Here is a 17352-nt window from a genome sequence, read left to right on the forward strand (position 1 = left end):
CCCCTGTCAAGTAGCCCAGGGTGGAAACTCCCCGGTGGGGAGTCCCTCAGCCCCAGCGACCAGTCGAGCAGACGGGCTCCTGGGTAGAGCCGCTTCCTCCCAGTGGGGGCTCTCGGCTCGGACGCCGACTGGCAAAACACCGCTACTTCCGAAAGTCGTGTGGTGGAGAAGGCCATTGCGCTTCTGGTGACGTCAGAAGGGGGCGTCGGCACATAGGATCAACGTGCGTTCCACGATGGAACACGGAAGGAGGCACAAGCAGTAATGCAGCATTCCTGATGGGACGCCGCTTCCTTCCACGGTAGGCTCTCGGCGTTACCAGCTCCCCCTGTCTTCTAGCAGGTATGGAGCCAGCACAGGTGAGTGCATGGTTTAATGTTGCATTGATGGCCTGGGCCTCTGGGCTGACTCTAGTCTCATGCCTTTGTGCCAAAGCTGTACCTGGAACCCATTTGCAGCTAGGCCTTGGACCCCTAGGCTATGGTAGGCCATATGTCCAGGCTACATCTCATGACTGGACTTCAGTTAGTTGCAGGTCTTGTCTGTACAGAGCCTTATGATTGGGCTTCAGACTGACTTTTTGGAAGCATGCTTTCCATTTTCTGGTTCAATAAGCAAGTGTTTCACTTTTCTTTGCAACTTAACTATGCCATCCAGAGGAGGACACAAGGTGTTAATTCAGCACATTGTCTCCATGAAGATTGCCCTCCAGCTGCTGCTCATTAATTAGCCCGTTCGGGTGGAGTCAGTCTAACAAATGAGATGTACTGTTCAGAGTGGAGATTTATCTGGAACTCTGATAGATGGCTCTTTTGCTTAAAAGTGTAAGTCATACTACTTCTATGCATCATATTGAGTGCCTCCGTGCATAATACTGCATCATAGTGCCTCTATGAATCATACTGAGTGCCTCCGTGCATAATACTGCATCATAGTGCCTCTATGCATCATATTGAGTGCCTCCGTGCATAATACTGCATCATACTGCTTTTATGCATCATATTGCATGCCTCCGTGCATAATACTGCATCATAGTGCCTCTATGAATCATACTGAGTGCCTCCGTGCATAATACTGCATCATAGTGCCTCTATGCATCATATTGAGTGCCTCCGTGCATAATACTGCATCATACTGCTTTTATGCATCATATTGCGTGCCTCTGTGCATGATACTGCATCATAGTGCCTCTATGCATCATACTGAGTGCCTCCGTGCATAATACTGCATCATACTGCTTTATGCATCATATTGCGTGCCTCTGTGCATGATACTGCATCATAGTGCCTCTATGCATCATATTGAGTGCCTCCGTGCATAATACTGCATCATACTGCTTTATGCATCATATTGAGTGCCTCTGTGCATGATACTGCATCATAGTGCTTCTATGCATCATACTGAGTGGCTCCATGCATCATATTGCATCATATTGCTTCATGGTTCCTAGATGCATCATAGTGCTTCATTGTTCCTATATGCATCATAGTTCTTCATATTGCCTTTCTGCATCATATTGCGTCATATTGCTGCATGGTTCCTGTATGCATCAGAGTTCTTCATATTGCCTTTCTGCATCATATTGCATCATATTGCTTCATCGTTCCTATATGCATCATAGTGCTCATATTGCCTTTATGCATCATATTGCTTCAAGGTTCCTATATGCATCATAGCGCTTCATATTGCCTTTGTGCATTATATTACAGCATATTGCTTCATAGCTCCTATATTCATCAGAGTGCTTCATTGTTCCTATATGCACCATAGCGCTTCATAGTTACTTCATGCATCATATTGCATCATATTGCTTCATAGTCTCTATATGCATCATATTGCTTCATTGTTCCTATATGCACTATAGCACTTCATAGTTAATTCATGCATCATATTGCATCATACTGCTTCATTATTCCTATGTGCATCGTATTGAATCAGATTAATTAATAGTGCCTTTGGACATCATATTGCATTATATTGCTTCATAGTTCCTATATGCATCATATTGCATCATAGTGTTTCGGTGCCCTTTGCCTCAGGGGGTATCATTAGTGTGTTGGGCTTGGTGTCTTTTTCGCCTCTGGCTGTGAGCCACCGGGTCAGACCTTCTGTCTGGGGCCTTGTTGTGTTACCGCACATTGTATCATGGGCCTACCACTTCACATTTTTGTCTTGGGCCTCAACTCTGGATATGGAGTCCTTGTGTTTTGGACCCAGATCCAGCTTCTGTTACTTCATTCTTTACAACATGGCTTAGTCAAGCAAACAGATATGCTTGAATTGGCTTAGTAAAATCTGCATTTCTTCTGTTTGGAGCAGATCTCTCAGGTAGGTTCTACTTTGAGTGCTAAAGGCAGGTCTAATACATAATTAGCTTTAAAAGATGACATGTGTCATTTTGGTACATCCTATAAAAGGACATACTACTGTCCTGGGAGCAGAAAATCCCACGAGTTGAAATAAAGGATTCCTTCCGCCTCGGAATGCTTTGACCTAAGATATTAGGACCATCTACAATTTGCATAGTTTTAGGCGCTCGCTCAAAACACATTTGTTCAGAGCGGCCTATCACGTTCCCTAATCCGTCATTTTATGTTTGTGTGTGTGTGTGTGTGTGTGTGTGTGTAGCCCATTCATCTCCATCTATCCCCCACCCCCTGAAGATGGCTGTGCCATCATTGTAAATTAACGTATATGGTTGTTACTTATGACTGTTGTGTTTGAGACTGTCAAACTGTAAAGCGCTGCGGAATATGTTGACGCTATATAAATAAAAGTTTATTATTGTTATTATTATTAATCCTTCCCAAACTCCACATTCGGCAATCAGATAGACAGACAGATTCTTGTCCCATAAGCATAGCTCCCAACCGTCCCTCATTGTGCGGGATTGTCCCGGTTTTCAGCCTCTGCCCTGCACTCCCGCACGGGGCACTCTAATCCCGCGGCACAGACAGCAGGACCGACACACCCCCTTGTATAGTTAAGCCATGCCCCGGGCCCTTACCCTTCTGTATGGCTGCCTGCCTGCTTTCTGCGCACAGGACCTGTGATGAGGTCACAGGAGGGGAGGAGTCAGCGGTCACATCGGCAGATCGGGACCTCCGTGGATTGCAGGACTTGCTGGTTGCTGCCACATGGTCCTGCAGGAGGTAAGTAATGCCTTGTATGGGGTCAGGAGGTGTGCAGTGTGGATGTAGCAGAGCCGTGTGTGTACGAGGTGTACGGAGCGGAGCCGTGTGTGTACGAGGTGTGCGGAGCCGTGTGTGTACGAGGTGTGCGGAGCGGAGCCGAGTGTGTACGAGGTGTGCGGAGCGGAGCCGAGTGTGTACGAGGTGTGCGGAGCGGAGCCGAGTGTGTACGAGGTGTGCGGAGCGGAGCCGAGTGTGTACGAGGTGTGCGGAGCGGAGCCGAGTGTGTACGAGGTGCGCGGAGCGGAGCCGAGTGTGTACAGTATGGAGCACTGTGTGGCCATATTTTTTTGTTTATAATTATTGTATATGAAACAGTGTGATCAGCAGTGCTAAATGGGTGTGGTTGGGACGTGGATATGGGTGTGGCTAATTATGAATGGGTGTGGTCAGAGGTGTGGCCTAAAATTTGCTGCGTCGCGCGCCGCAAACTTTGTCCCTCTTTCCCATCTTCAAAAGTTGGGAGGTATGCCATAAGTCTGTTGCGTTTTGTTTACCACGGACATCAGCACTGCCTTTTGTACCTTGTGGTGAAGCAGCAGCACTGTCGTGTGGCAGAGGATTCCATAGTCGCGGTCTTACAGCAGTCACGGCTCCTAAGATAAATGAAACTGTATCCAGGGCTCTTACTGTTAAGACCCCATAGTTTCACTGCTTCACAGTAGATAATCTCCCTCTGTGATGAGGAAGAAACCTACTTTTTCTCTAGCCATGGAGTATGGTTACCCCACAATGGCAGTCTGAGTGTATAAAGATCCCTGAGAAGATTGCCTCTTGGGATATGTATGAGCGTATATGCATATATGGACAAATAAGTTGACATTCTTATAATGTCTGGACTAATGACTCGTATAAATTCAGTTTCGAATAATATCAAGTGTCGGAAGATTTTTACTAGCACCACCACCACCTTCATCGATTCAGAGTCCAGACTCCCTGTGTCTAACATCAGTAAAACAGGAGTGATGATCCACGTTTCTCTTTCAGCGCTTCTAATGAGAAGCCCGACATTGGTAATGGCAGGAGATATTACCTGCCGGATGGTGTATTCCTTAGTTTCAATAATATATAACCTTTCTTGGGGTTAGACATCTAAGGATTTGGAATAGACGTGATCTCCTGGATGAGTAATGTGCGTACATTCCAATGCTCTGCCATTATCCATGTACTAACTGTTATTGGTTTGATCTTCCCGCAGTCCAGGACCTCTGTCCTGCAGGTCTCCTTGTAGTACGGTAAGCTGGTCTGTAACCAAGGCCTAACCTGAGCCCAGAAGGACCGATGAAGGAACAATCCTGGGTTATAAGCACATGCAGCTTATTATTGGTCGATACAGTCCTCATTGTGTGGTGGCTGTGACTTTCACCATATTTTGCTGGGCAATAAGGTTCTCTAACCCTATTCTGGGGCTGTGATGTCTGTAAGTATCTATCACAATAAATAACTTGCTGTGGTTCATTATTGGTATTGGAGTGCAATGGGTGTATTTCACGCTCTACTTCTGATGCTTATTTCATTTACCACATTCATACTGAAATTGGCCATTATAGATGTATATCACACTACGGTGATTTTCTTTGCGGATCTCTTTAGATATCCATGTTTTTTCTGATCTTTCAGAGCCTTTATATATTTAGTCTGGTTTTTGCCTGAGACTTTGATTCCTGGGCTTCTGTACCCACCCTGGTAGAGTTGCTTTGGTATTCTCCATGGTGCTGTCCTGAGGGACGTAATGGAAAAAGGGAATTAGACCTACCGGTAATTCGGTTTCCTGTAGTCCCTCAGGACAGTACCCATAGTTCCCTCCCTTATGTTTCTCTTTTTAGGCTTGTACGGGACTAATCTACCGGCACATCGTTCGTCCTTTGGGTCACCATGGCTCGAAATTAAGATGAAGCCGTTTAATGGTTTATTACACACGTGTTTTTAAAGGCATGTTTAGACCATTTATTTCCATCCTTCGGTGGTACTTTGAAAGAACACTGGACGGTGGAGGTGGGAGGGTCCTTTTAACCTCTCTATGATCCTGTCCCGCTATAGGTCAAGGAAGGACATCCTCCGTGGTGCTGTCCTGAGGGACTACCTGGAAACCGAATTACCGGTAGGTCTAATTCCCTTCTTTTATAGGACAACGCCTTTAAGCTCAAGGTCCATTTCAACTGCATGGTTATCATGAATAAGCATTCCTAGGATAATCGCGGGTTTACACTTTTTGTGCTCCATAGCGGATGATCGTTCTCAGCAGTGCATCATCCTGTCTTGCCAAGAACAATTGCAGCATACGCGCATCTAGCAATCTATTACAGATCGTTCAGTGCACATGTGTAGTGCGGTCTGCCTGTGTGAGCATATTGCCGAACAACACTGTGCGCTCTGACTCATTAGTGTGTAGCATTGCAGTAGAACCAATTCAAGTGGGTTGTTTAGGAGCAGTCCCAGCATATGTCTGTATGGCCACCAAACATTTCCACACCGCCTCACTCATTTACTTTTACCGAGTTGCCATTAAGTTTTTACTTTGATGCACAAAGTTTATTTGCTTCTGCAGAAACCTGTACAGATTAGGGTCCCAGAAACTAGACTGCTGCCGACTGAGACTGCCCAGAATTCCATTGATGACCAGGCGTTCTGTTCTGGAGTCCTGGCTGAGAGTTGTAATTCCTTTCTATTTCTCAGCCTATTGCAGGAACGCACGCAGGTTATGGTGTACATCTTCTCCAGAAGTAATGTCCAGTTATACAGCCAGAAAAGCAGGACGGATTTACTGTATTCTGTGATGGATTTTCTTTTAGAAGTATAAAGTTATGTTTGCAGACTATTGGTGTTTGCTCTAGAACCTCCGGAGTGACTTCATGGCCAAGTAATAGAAGGTTAGCAATGTTCCAAGGTGAATACAAGTGTCTGTTAGAGCGGTCTTTGAATTCAGCTCCTTGCGATTGCTTGGTCACGGACCTTTACCTTACGCCTTCTTTAAAGGGTATCAGAAAATGACATTCGTTTAAATCCGTTTTTGTTGTATAGATTAAAGATTAGTAATCCTGCAATTTTCATACTGGCCATGCCACATTTTCATAGCCACAATGGTCAGACCCCGACCCTACTTTTCTTATTGAAGTATCTGATGAGCCTGTGCAAATGTGAAGTGCGGGGGAGCAGGGTCAGCTGTGACAGTGGATCCTGTGTTATCAGCTGTTAACCCTGCCTTTGCTGATAAGGCGCCTGCTGAAAAACTCTACATAAAAGAACAAAGAGTTTGAGTGCAAAAACTCCAGTGGCCATTGTGAAAATTACACTACTAATTTTTTGTTGTTTTTTTCTATATTGTCCTGATATAATGATTTTGTCTCTTTTAGCCAAAACTTGATTTAAACAATACTCCGTTCTCTGAGGCTAGCTTCCATTCAATATCCAAGGCAATTGGCTTGTTGCATCGGGTATTTGTTGCCACTGATCCCTCTTTACCAACCAGTAACCAGAAAATAGGATTTTCCTTTTGATGGGCATGTCTATCCCCAGTAGAAGTACAAGAGGCATAACAGGGGCTATTAATACTCCATTTTAGTGAGACTTTTCTAACGACAAATCATCATTGCAAACTTAATTTTATTTAGATTTTCATTTGAAGTACGGTAAATTCTGTTCACTGGCTATATTTCTATCAATCTATTGTTCAATCTATTTTACCCCCGTTCCCTTGTTTTCAGCGTGAGTGCTTTGTCATTAAGATGGTAAGTGGATGCTTTGCAATGTGCACCTCTGTCAGAAGTCAAGTGGTCAATGTAATTGAATTTTCTTGGATTGATTTCCTGCCCAGTTTGATGACGGTCACATCGCAAAAGTCCTTCATACTCTATCAAGTTTAAGCCTTAAGTTACTTTGTTTCTACACCAGCAGAAATACAGTCGTAGTTTTCGGCATAAGACGGCACTGAGATCTCCCGAATGATGAGCTGTCAACACCGTGCCGTAGTTTTTTAGCTGATCATGTTGACGTTGCTCCTCCAATTTCCGAGAGCCCAACCATACGCTGTAGAGTGGATATGATGGCAGTGTCTGTCTGTACAGCTGTAACTGTACTGTGGCAATAGTTATGGCATTGTGTGTAATCGCCCTGTTCTGGTGGACTTTTTCTCTAAGAGCTTGCAAGACTTGGAAACAATTAAAAGCACTGTCTAGGAATATTGAGAAGTATCCTAACAGCAGCAAATGTAATATAAAAATAATTGTGCGCTCATCATATCCATTTAAATGCCACCGTCTGAGATCGATTGAGGCATTTAGGTGGTTAAACAGCAGCGATCAGCGCTAGCTCTGGTCGCTCCTGTTAGAAGTAGGTGACGTTATAAAACACATCCAGCATCTGTTGTGTGTGGAATCATCTCCTGAGCACTCTCCATATTCCCGCATGAGACTCCCCGAACTCTAACCGGTGAGTTACTGCTCTGCAAAAGCCCAGACAGCCCTATTCAAATATACAGATGGGTGGACTTCTGTTTTCACGGATATTCCTGTATCGGTAAATGCAGCTTTGCCATACTAAAATGGAAAGTTGTGAAATTTTCTAAAATATCTTGGGTTTTTCATGGGTGGAAATCTATTCTGGTCCTGTGATGTACGCACAGGGATTTGGCTTCCAAGAGAGCAAATATTAGTAGTTTCTTGTAAGAAGCTCAGGAAATGAACCTGCAGTGGTCATATATTAGTAACAGCAAGAAAATCGGATCTCTAACACACTTATTACCGTAATTACCTGCCACCACCCCTCTTTTTTCCAGGCATTTTTGTCACCTTTTTACCATAAATATCTGACTTCTACTTTTTTAAGGTTTGGAGGACAGCAGTTTTGTTAGAATGAATCTCTGGTGCTAGAAGGTCCCTGACGTTTGCAATGAGGGCTCAGACAAGGACAGGAGAGTCCTAATGAAAGTGCAGAACAGAAAGTCTACCCTGGTGGCCATCTGGGTCCAGGTACGGTGGGCTCCCCCAGAAGGGAAGGGGAATACAAGTTTATTATCTGGTTAGCTTTTCGCACTATCTTTGGTATATTGTACTCCTTTTGCTATCTGTTATTCTTTTTTCTCTTGCAGGTATTTTGCATTATTTCAGCATTTTACTGCAGTTTCTTTTTGCCTTTGTGTGTGAATCCATTTATCTTTGATTTTGGAATCCATTATAAAACTTTTTTTTATGTGGATTTTTTTCTTACATTTCCTCCCAAAAGATCTAATCTTATATAAATGCCAAAATGGTTCCAATGAAAAATACAACTCCGTCCAAGAATAAGACCTTATTCATTCAGCTATGTTAATGAGAAAATAAAGTTATAGCTCTTCATTTTCGAGAATGAACAAGCAGAATAAACTGCTTGTATTTCTAAGGGCTGTCCATTGAGAGCAATTTATTACCATAAGATGAATAATAACTAGCTGATCAGTGGATCTCGGACCGCAGCAAATGTAGCGTTTTCATTCCCATCATAATGGAGCGGCAGTATGCATGCTTGGCAGCTGCTCCATTCCCTGTGGGGCTGGCGCTCAGTTTTTTTCGACAGTCCCATAGAAAATGAATGGAGCAGCAGTCTGGTATCCAGCTAGTCACTCAGTTTTATAACTAGTATAAAAATTCCCAGCTCTGATGGCTGGTGAGGGTCTCAGGTGTCGGACCCTCACCGTTCAGTAAGTTGTCACTTACCCTGAGGATGGGTGATGACTTGTCTTCACTGGCCAACTGCTTTTAGGACCAAAATATGGGGTTTAAAGCTGTAATGAATGAATGCACAGACTATATTAGAAAAGGACATTTTACCATTTCATAAAATAGTAGATTAACACTTGTATATCAGAGCTTGAGATTAGAGATGAGCGAATATCGCTGGCTCCCTCCTTATTCAGCAGGCTATATTGCTGCAGCGGTAACCCAGATACCTGGAGCGCTCCCGATGATCGGTGCCGCATCTCCATGTGTCGCGGCTGTGTGACACTCACACCACATGCCTGGACAGCCCGTGTGTCCAATATAAATGTATAAATGTGTCACTGTCACACCCAAGCTCTCCACAGTTCTGCACCTCCCCACATGGCCTGCGTCATCACGGGCAGAGCCCTTAATAGCCGCCTGTATCGGTGCTGTAGACACACCGGCTGGTGACCGCTTCATGCAGTGTTATGTGCATGCTCCATTTGGAATATTCTGTCTGTAGCGTACAATTTACGGTACATTTTGTGTCTTCCCTATTTCCTCATAGGCTGTAAGCTTGTGAGCAGGGCCCTCGCTCCTCTTGGCAACTCTTGAATTGTTACTCTGTCAAGTCTTTGTCTGTACAAGTCCCCTGTAGATTGTAAAGTGCTGCGGAATATGTTGGCGCCATAGAAATAAAACATATTAGTTGTTATGAGGCCAAAGTGTGAAAGTGCAGATGTTTGTGTCCCCATATAGTTAGTGGGCCTGGTAGAGCGATCTTCTGCTTCCTTTGTGGGGTCAGTAGGCTAAATGCGTATGTGAATGATAAGATTTCTAGCTGCCATGACCCGTGAGTGTACAGAGTGAGAATTGCTGGCATTCCGCTCCTTAATGCTTTGTTCTGTAGGGGCATATTCACCATCTAACGGCCGTTTGTCTTAGCGTGTCGCCAGCCTCTGAAAGTTACTAATAGAAAAAGGAAGCGCAGATGTCAGGAAATGCTCGGCCGTAGTACGCCTGGGTCACATTTTCCCCTAGTGATTTATATGACCGGATAGACATAGCCCTCTGCCAGTTTGGCATTGATACTACTTTTTCCTACTGCTTGTCCTTTAGATCTATTTACCGACGTATTTCTCACTTCACCTTCTGTGTAATGTAGGTGTTTTTGTGCGTGTTACCGTTAGCCACTAGTATGTGGAATATTCTAGCTGGGGATGATGATGGAAATATGCGGCTCTCGTTCTAAGCAGACGGAAAGGGTGAAGCCGCTTTGGAGACACCTGCTCAGTGGGGGGGACACCTGTGACAATAGAGATCCTTGTCATCACCACTTTTTTCCCAAATACAAGTGCCGTGTTCTGGTGAAGATAATGATTTGGAAATGATCAAAGCAATAGTGCCATGGTCCTCCACGATAAGAATTCCAGATATCTTTTGTACTGATAGCCTTGTAGCCTTGTTCTCTAATTTCGGGACAGAAAATAAACATGTTTGCTGATCTTATTTCAGTCCAGCAAGAGTGTAAAGGTACCGTCACACTAAACGATATCGCTAGCGATCCGTGACGTTGCAGCGTCCTGGATAGCGATATCGTTGTGTTTGACACGCAGCAGCGATCAGGATCCTGCTGTGATATCGCTGGTTGTTGATTAAAGTTCAGAACTTTATTTGGTCGTCAGATCGCCGTGTATCGTTGTGTTTGACAGCAAAAGCAACGATACCAGCGATGTTTTACAATGGTAACCAGGGTAAATATCGGGTTACTAAGCGCAGGGCCGCGCTTAGTAACCCGATGTTTACCCTGGTTACCAGTGTAAAATGTAAAAAAACAAACAGTACATACTCACCCTCTGATGTCAGTCACGTCCCTCGCCTTCCGCTTCCTGCACTGACTGAGCGCTGGCCATAAAGTGAAAGCACAGCACAGCGGTGACGTCACCGCTCTGCTGTTAGGGCCGACACGCAGTCAGTGCAGGAAGCGGACGCCGGGGGACGCGAAGGTGAGTATGTAGTGTTTGTTTTTTTACATTTTACACTGGTAACCAAGGTAAACATCGGGTTACTAAGCGCAGCCCTGCGCTTAGCAACCCGATGTTTACCCTGGTTACCAGGGACCTCGGCATCGTTGGTCGCTGGAGAGCGGTCTGTGTGACAGCTCTCCAGCGACCAAACAGCGACGCTGCAGCGATCGGCATCGTTGTCTGTATCGCTGCAGCGTCGCTTAGTGTGACGGTACCTTTAGGCTGTGTGCGCGGTGCACATGGTGCGTTTTTGTGGCATGTTTTATGTGCAGAAATGGGCCAAAAATGCTATGGAATCTTTGTCAGCTAATTGAATGAGACTCCTGAAGTGCTGTGCACATGATCAGTGATTTTCCTTTGAGTATTTATGGTGCGTTTTTTTTCTGCAGCATGTTAATTCTTTGTGCCTATTTTTAGCTTTTTTTCACCCATTGACTTCAATTGAGTCAGCCAAATCCGCAGCAAAAACACAGGTCTAAAAATGTCTATGGATTTGCTGGGTTTTTGCTTGCATTTTTACAGGCTTTCACATGTGTGATATCGTGGGAAACACCAGCACAACAGTTCTTATCGGCAGTAGCGTTACCACCGTTAAGACTGTTATCGCCGTCAGAGTGCTGCAGGCTCACGCTGTCAGCTTGACCTCGGAGATGTGATCTGCAGTAAAAAGCTTACTGTAGGTCACAGGCATCGGCTGATGAGACTGCTACTCCCATCAGCTAACGCCTGCTGCCAGTGATAGCAGGCGATGATGATGGGAGAAGTAGTTTCAGCCTGCACTTGTGTTCAAGCTTGATTTAAAAAAAAAAAAAAAAAGTAATTAAAGATTTTAAACACATATTCAAATAAAAACAAAAAACACATTATACTCACCTAACACCAAATCCCTAATGCTTTTGTCTCCTGTAAGCAATCAAAAATAATAACCATATATTCTCCTGTCCGCCGTAGTCCACGTAATCCAGAGTGTACCATGGTGATCTCACTTATACAACAGCCACATCAGGGGATGTGACTCTAACCAGCCACCCGCTACACACTGACAAGGAGCGTCATCGCACAGGCAGTGTATAGTGCTGAGCTGCGTTGTGAGGTCACCCGAGTTCATCAGTTGATGAGCTCCAGTGATCTCACTTAAGGCACCACTGCTGTACGAGAACTTTTGCATGCTGCTGTGGTGCCCTAAGTGAAATCACCAGGGCTCACCAGCTGATGAACTGCACCAGGGCAAGTGGGAAGAGCGAGCCTAAGCGCAAGATTTGGCGCATCTTATTGATGCCAATAACCATGGTTCCTTCCTAGACTATTAATATCAGTCCAAAGCTGTCTGCCTAGCCTTTGATGGTTAGATTTTATAGGGGATCCTACGTCAATCTTAACTCTGAAATAAAGGTGCCGTATATATACTTTGCGGGAATGCAGCATGTCGTGAAGGGGTTTATTCTTAAATGTTAAACCATTTTCTGATGAGATGACCGTTAGACGAGGCCTCGCGTGTGGCTGTCGTGAGATTGTTGCTGCTGGCCTTTTTGTTCCCTTTACTTATGTATGACCTAGGCGGTTTAATTGTGGTGCAGCAGAAGATTTGGAAGATTGCTCTCATTGTGCTGATTTCCCCCAGTGCCAACCTGACAGGCTTGTGTTTTACAGCTGATTGACTGGAATGTTGCAAGTTTCCAAAATTCAAGAAGTTGTTTTGGAATATGTTCTCATGTTTGTTGTGTACATCTATGGAAATGCAGTTTTTGGTGTGGGTGGGGGGTTTGAAGGACCCCCAGTGTGACACTGAAGTGCAACATGGGATTTTTTTTACATGCTTTATATGCCAGACAAGGCAAAGCAGTCCAGAGACTGTACATGAAGCAGAGCATGGTGTATACAGTGATTGTGCCCTTGCCCTTACACCCACGGTATCGGCCACGCTCCTCCTTAGTAATTGTGGCGGCTGTACAGCACAGACCTGACTGACTCTATTGATATAAGTGCGTACCCGTGAAACCGATAACTTACACAACCTTTTTTTTTATTCAAAGCAATTCTTTATATACCGGTATGTCCACCTTAGAAAGAGAGAGGACTGCAGAACAAATCCTTTCCTTCCCCCAGGCAATGAAAAGGTCTTAATAATTTATCCTGTATAATTCCAAAGCCCACAGCGCGTAAGAACGGATAAATGCTTGCACAAATCCCATGATTTGCTTTGTTTGCCAGCCTGAATACAGGACTGGCAATTTATCACGGGCTCGCTAGATACAGAAGAAATCGACCTCCACACAATACCTTGGTGAAGCAACCGGAATGTCGTAGTGTAAAAGAATTCCGTTCATTGATGCAAAATAAGAGCAGGCTCTAATGGGTTAATGCGAAAACTCGCACAACACTTTTTTTTTTTTTTTCTTTCAACCAAAACAAGCTGCTTTTTAACTTGTGGCTGAAGGATCTCCATAAATGTCCCTCCATGAGTTTGTGGGCACTCCTCCCAGCTTTCTGCACTGGATAAAACCGATTAGTCCTTCGGCCTCTCCAGAAGTCAGGGCTATTTTTTGTAAATGAAAAAATGGAGCGTTATGATTCATCGGTGTGCTGGATCAGTTGTATTTCGGGGTTTGGTTAGTATGACAGATTTTACAATCATTGATTTTCTCATGCCAAAAAAAAAGATTTTTTTCTTTTTACGGCTATGTTGCCATTTCTTTGTAATGGCTCAGTCGTTTGCTTCAACTTGATCCTTCCATATGCTCCATCATGCCATACCTTACGTGGGCCTGTACATGGCTCCATGTACATCTTTTCTGAGGAGGTCTCGCTGCTGTGGATGATGGTACAATGTGTTTTATTCCTAAGGATTGTGTAGAGACTGATATACTGAAAAATACATTACATGCTCTTATCTGAACACCCTTTAGAAGTGTCACAAACCAATAAATACCTTACGTGATGATGCAAGCAGTTCAAAAGATCACTATAGGCAGGCCAAGAAGAAAGGATGTGTGTTATTCCTCATACATTTGCTGACTGGAAGGAGGAGAAAAAAGTTTACTCTTCCTATAATATATTTATTCTTTAAGAGATTGTCTTATCTCATGTAATAGCCTTCCTGATTGGCATATAGTCCACAAAGCATACCCGCCTTTTCTCACAAAGTCTATACAAAAGCATTGTCCTTCCACATGTTAAAACTGCTTTGGAGGTAAATTCCAAAAATGTCTTCTGTCCTGATCTTATCTATTAGATAAGTGCTCTTCTGCCATCTAGGGCCCTTTTATCTCCTAGACCACATCTACAGGGTCATGCATGTGTTAGCAGCAGCAAGTGTGGAGGCCTACCACTGAAGAAAGCACTTTCTACTGAGAGATGAAACCTAGTGGTTTGCATCAGTCTGGCTATGACGTGTGGGTAGACTTTAGGGGATCTTACCCATGTGGCATAGATTATATACCTGCCCACCAGTCAGTACATGGAGCCCCCTCAGGGACAGAAGGAGTAGCAATTGTCAGATCTGAGAACTGTGATGAGATATTGGATATGATGGTTCTTCCACCAGTCCCTGACACAAGGTTCACTCTTCCGTATGCTTCTTTCCAATGCATGCACACAGGCTAAGGCCATATTCATAAGAAGACAATTAACCCATCAGCAGATTGAGCCCTGACCTATGGGGATATTGACTCGTAGAGGTCCTTAGGGGAGCAGCAGCAATAGAATACGAGCCTAGATAGGTGACTAGAGGGTTTCCACCACTACACTGTGTGCAGAATTATTAGGCAAGTTGTATTTTAGAGGATTATTTTTATTATTGATCAACAACTATGTTCTCAATCAACCCAAAAGACTCATAAATATCAAAGCTTAATATTTTTGGAAGTTGGAGTGTTTTTTTTTGTAGATTTGGCTATCTTAGGAGGATATCTGTTTGTGCAGGTAACTATTACTGTGCAGAATTATTAGGCAACTTAATAAAAACCAAATATATTCCCATCGCACTTGTTTATTTTCACCAGGTAAATCAATATCACTGCACAAAATTTAGAAATAAACATTTCTGACATGCAAAAACAAAAAAAACAAAACCCCCCAAAATTAGTGACCAATATAGCCACCTTTCTTTATGATGACACTCAACAGCCTTCCATCCATAGATTCTGTCAGCTGCTTGATCTGTTTACGATCAACATTGCGTGCAGCAGCCACCACAGCCTCCCAGACACTGTTCCGAGAGGTGGACTGGTTTCCCTTCCTGTAGATCTCACATTTTATGAGGGACCACAGGTTCTCTATGGGGTTCAGATCAGGTGATCAAGGGGGCCATGTCATTATTTTTTCTTCTTTGAAACCTTTACTGGCCAGCCACGCTGTGGAGTAGTTGGAGGCACGTTATGGAGCATTGTCCTGCATGAAAATCATGTTTTTCTTGAACGATACCGACTTCTTTCTCTACCACTGCTTGAAGAAGTTGTCTTCCAGAAACTGGCAGTAGGTCTGGGAGTTGAGCTTCTCTCCATCCTCAACCCGAAAAAGGTCCCACAAGTTCATCTTTAATGATACCAGCCCATACCAGTACCCACCTCCTTTTTGCTGGCGTCCGTGTCGGAGTGGAGCTCTCTGCCCTTTTCTGATCCAGCCTCTGGCCCATCCATCTGGCCCATCAAGAGTCACTCTCATTTCATCAGTCCATAAAACCTTTGAAAAGTCAGTCTTAAGATATTTCTTGGCCCAGTCTTGACGTTTTATCTTATGTTTCTTGATCAAAGGTGGTCGTTTTTCATCCTTCCTTACCTTGGCCATGTCCCTGAGTATCGCACACCTTGTGCTTTTTTTTTACTCCAGTAACATTGCAGCTCTGAAATATGGCAAAACTGGTGGCAAATGGCATCTTGGCAGCTTCACGCTTGATTTTCCTCAATTCATGGGCAGTTCTTTTGCGCCTTTTTTTGCCCAACACGCTTCTTGCGACCCTGTTGGCTATTTGCCATGAAACGCTTGATTGTTCGGTGATCACGCTTCAAAAAGTTTGGCAATATCAAGACTGCTGCATCCCTCTGCAAGACATATCACAATTTTGGACTTTTCAGAGCCCGTCAAATCTCTCTCACACCTTATATAGGGTTTTGATGTCATTAGACAACACCCTTCCTCATTACAGAGATGCACATCACCTGATTTACTTAATTGGTAGTTGGCTCTCAAGCCTGAACAGCTTGGAGTAGGACAACATGTATAAAAAGTATCATGTGATCAAAATACAAGTTGCCTAATAATTCTGCACGCAGTGTATTATGGTATATTGATAGATCATCAGTATCAAATCTGTAGGGTTTCGACATCCAGTAGCGGCAACCTGCAAATGGTGTGTGAAGTGGCCTTTCCATTAAGGAAGTCTGTGCCCTATTGTAATAACCGGGATGGATTATAATTTGGACAGGATTAAATTCATTTCCCTCCTGTCAGTGTTTTTCTTCGCCTGTTACTACGGTAGATTCTGAAAAGTAATTATTTTCTTTGGTAAGAATGCCGTATTAACTGAGGAGAAAGTTTCTTCCCTCCATTCCAGCAGTAAGTATCCTAGTAAGGACTATAGAGGTTCTAGTCTTATGACAACTTGTATCCAGCTTGTATTGGAACCCAGGCAGCACAACTCTCATAGCTTAAAGGGATTGTCTGGCTCTGAACGATGGATGCCCTAGCCAAAGTACAGGTCGATCAGTGGAGGACAAACACCCGACATCCCACTGATCAGAAGTTACATATGTTATGTACAGATCGGAACACAGCAGCCCCTTACATTACCATAGTCCCCACTGAAGAGTCGGAGTACTGCACTTCATCTCCCACGTACTTGGAGGTGGGTGACCCTGGCTCTAGCTGCCATGTCACATTGCACTGAGGCATAATGGGATTTATAGCAGAGCATAGATGAAAAAAATGCAAGGTGAAATCAAGATTAGGCTGAAGACCATATCAGGGAGTGTTTAACTGTATGGAAGTAAGCATACCATATATTAAAGGGAACCTGTCACCCCGTTTTTTCAGTATGAGATAAAAATACCGTTAAATAGGGCCTGAGCTGTGCTTTACAATAGTGTATTTTTTGTCCCCTGATTCCCCACCTATGCTGCCGAAATACCTTACAAAAGTCGCCGTTTTCGCCTGTCAATCACGCTGGTCTGGTCAAAAGGGCGTGGTTAAATCGCTGTTTCTCCCCACCTCTTGCTTATCTTCCCGGCGTTGGTGTAGTGGTTCGCGCATGCGCAGCAGCCGAATGCACTGCGCAACGGCCGAAAAATAGCGTAATCTGTGCTATTCCCTTGGTTATCGGTGGGGGCGGCCATCTTCCTGAGGCCGCGCGTGCGCAGATGGAGTGCTCTGCTTCACGGGGCTTCAGGAAAATGGCTGCGGGATGCCGCGCGTGCGCAGATGGAGATCGCGGCGGCCATTTTCCTGAAGCCCCGTGCTATATTG

The 17352-nt window shown here is 44.3% G+C and overlaps 1 protein-coding gene across 2 annotated transcripts in view; it reads left to right on the plus strand.

The window, feature by feature from the left end:
• The window catches only part of GALNT1 (polypeptide N-acetylgalactosaminyltransferase 1), a 177024-nt gene that overhangs the window by 62144 nt on the left and 97528 nt on the right, over positions 1 to 17352 (plus strand). Inside the window, exon 1 of one of the 2 annotated variants that reach the window (XM_077269591.1) lies at positions 8016 to 8158. The exons of the other annotated variant lie outside the window; for it this stretch is intronic. The gene's annotated coding sequence lies outside the window, so the exon portion shown is untranslated. Of the gene's footprint in view, positions 1 to 8015; positions 8159 to 17352 lie in introns of those variants that run through there. 2 annotated transcript variants of the gene reach the window in all.

This window comes from Ranitomeya variabilis, chromosome 6 (genome assembly GCF_051348905.1).
Source record: "Ranitomeya variabilis isolate aRanVar5 chromosome 6, aRanVar5.hap1, whole genome shotgun sequence".
Lineage (NCBI taxonomy): Eukaryota > Metazoa > Chordata > Amphibia > Anura > Dendrobatidae > Ranitomeya > Ranitomeya variabilis.